The sequence below is a fragment of the Lonchura striata genome, chromosome 33 (genome assembly GCF_050655825.1).
Source record: "Lonchura striata isolate lonStrDom1 chromosome 33, ASM5065582v1, whole genome shotgun sequence".
NCBI lineage: Eukaryota > Metazoa > Chordata > Aves > Passeriformes > Estrildidae > Lonchura > Lonchura striata.
This window is the reverse complement of record NC_140735.1, coordinates 3,470,001-3,472,500: the sequence shown is the minus strand read 5'-3', so window position 1 is coordinate 3,472,500 and position 2,500 is coordinate 3,470,001. Positions and strand designations below refer to the sequence as shown.

The 2,500-nt window shown below is 78.7% G+C and overlaps 1 non-coding gene across 1 annotated transcript; it reads left to right on the top strand.

Annotated features, from left to right (window-relative positions):
- The first annotated feature begins 1,629 nt into the window (after positions 1 to 1,629).
- LOC146764455 (5.8S ribosomal RNA) lies at positions 1,630 to 1,782 on the top strand. The gene has a single exon (XR_014950818.1). It is a non-coding gene; the product is annotated as a 5.8S ribosomal RNA (ribosomal RNA).
- Positions 1,783 to 2,500: the final 718 nt, after the last annotated feature.

Genomic DNA, 2,500 nt, shown 5'->3' with positions numbered 1-2,500 from the left:
GGTTGCCGGGCGGCGGTGCGCGGCTCCATTGAGGGGTGGGGAGCTACTCCCGCGTGATCCCCTGCGGTGGTGCCCGCGGCCACCGGCCGCGCGGCCGTCGTCCCGCCGCGTTACCGCGCGCGGGGGGTTTGTCGCGCCGCGCCGGGGAGGGGCGCCCTGCCCCCCCCTCTCCGCGGCCCGGCCTCGGCGGAGAGGCCGCGGCGCGCGGTCGGCCGCGGGGGCCGACCCGCTCGCCTCGAAACGGGCGACGCCGGCAGAGAGCGCGCGCTCTCTCGCCCCTTCCTCAGCTGCGGGGTTGCGGCCGCCGGGGCCCGCCGCGCTCTCCTCCTTCCTCGGCCGCCTCTGCGGTCTCTGGGGTGCGGCGCCGCGCGCGGCGCGGCCGCGCCGTCTCTCTCCCCTCGACGGCCTTCTCCTCGAGCGCGCCGGCGGCGCCGGTCGCCGGCCGTCCCCGGCTCAGCGACCGCCTGCCCGCCCGGGGCCGAGCGCTCGGCAGGTCCCTCCGTCGCCGGAGAGTCCGCGAGCGCGGGCGGCCCCGTGCCGAGCGGCGGCGGCGCCGCTCGGCGAGTGTCCCCCGCCAGCGGGGACGGCCGGCCGGACGGCGCCCGCCGTCGCCGGCGGCGGTCCCGGCCCGGGCCCCGCCCGCCGCCTCCCCGTCGCCCTTTTCTCCGTCCGCTCGCGGAGCCCCGGAGGAAGGTCGTGCGCGCGGCGGCCGTGGGGGGTTGGGGGGGGGGGCGCTTCCCCGCCCGGTCTCCCCGCCCGGTCAGCGGGGAGAAAAGGGCGGGCGTCGCTGCCCCCCTCCCCGCCTACCCCCCCGGCTCGGCGCCGCACGCCTTCCCCTGGGCCGCGCGTGCCCGAGGAAAAAGGGGCTCCGTGACGGTGCGAGGCGGCGGCGGTCCCGGGAGTGCGGCCGTTGCGGCGGCGGGTCAGCCGTCCGGCAGGCTCCGGGCGCTCGCGACGCCGGCTCGGGTCTCGGTGCGGCGCCCGCCTCCGGCGCCGGCGGCGGAGCGCGTCCGCCGGGCGCTCGCCCTTCCCGGCGGGAGCGGTCCCGCGGGGGGCGTTGCCGGTTGGGCGGTGGCCGTCGCGTGCCGTCTCGAGCGCGGCAAGGCCGCTGGGGAGAGAGAGCGAGCCGGCCGCGCGGTGGCGCGGCGGCGCTCCGCGGGTCCGCGGAGCGGCGGTGAGAAGGGAGAGCGGCGCGCGCGGGGGCCGACGGCCGCGCCCCCGGCCGCGTGCGTCCCGTCGTCCCGTTGCAGCGAGGCCGGGCGGGCCGCCGTGTCCCCCCGCGGTCCGGCGCGCGCCGCGTGCCTCCTCCGTGCGGAGGCCGGGCCGAGCCCGGGCGCCTGGGCCGCCTCCGGAGGACGGCACAGTTTGCCGGCGGCGTCTCCCCTCGCTCGTAGCGGCGGGGGGAGGCGGTCGGGGACGCGGGTCCCCCCGCCTTTCCCGCCGACCTTCGGAGCGTTCCGTTGGGCGTTTCGCTCTCGGATGGTTTTTCTTTCCCCCCCCACTCGGTTCGTTGCGTTGTGTGCTCGTACGGTCGAAGCCGGGGGCGGCCCGCGTGCGTGCCCCCTCGGCGAGAGAGAAAAAAAGGGGCCCCCTCCGCCCGTGTGCGGGGTTCGGTGCCGAAAGCCAGACAACTCTTAGCGGTGGATCACTCGGCTCGTGCGTCGATGAAGAACGCAGCTAGCTGCGAGAATTAATGTGAATTGCAGGACACATTGATCATCGACACTTCGAACGCACTTGCGGCCCCGGGTTCCTCCCGGGGCTACGCCTGTCTGAGCGTCGCTTGACGATCAATCGCCGCCCGGGGGTTGCCACCCCGGCGGCGCGGCTGGGGTCGCCTCGCAGGCCCGTCGTCGTGGCCGTGGCCGTCGTGGCCGCGCCCGAGGGCCTTCGTCCCCCTAAATGCAGACTCGGGGAGCGCTCCGTAGCTCCCCGCTCCCGGAGCGAGCCGCTGGGGCGGAGCTCGTCCTCGCCGGGGGCCGCGTCGCCGAGCGGCGGCGCGGCGGCCGGGGAGAAAGAGAGCGAGAGAGACGGGGCGGCGTCGAGAGCGCCCCGCCGAGGGCCGAGAGACGAGGGCGAGAGGGGGGGAGGCGAGGCGCGCGGGCCTCGCCCCCCCCCGGCCTCCCCCCGCGCGGGCGGCTGTCTGCGGGTGGGTACCGCGCGGGTACCGTGCCGTGCTGCCGCGCGCGAGGCGCGAGCGCCGGGGGGGGCGGGGGCGACCCCCGCGTCGTCCTCTCCTTCCCTTCCCCGTCCCTCTCTGTCGCCGTCTCGGGGCGCCAGGGGCGCCGTCGCCGTTCTCGCTCTCTCCCTCTCCCCGCCGAAGGCCGTCGCGCCCGCCGCCTGGCGGCCGCGTCCCCCCCCGGTCCGGGGCCGTCTCTGCCGCGTGTGTGCTTCCGTGTTTTCCTTTCGGTTCTCGTCTCCGGGACGGGGTCCGTCCGTCCGTCTTTCCTCTGCGCCGCGTCCCCGCGTCGCTCGCTCGCCCGACTGCCCGCCCGCCCGC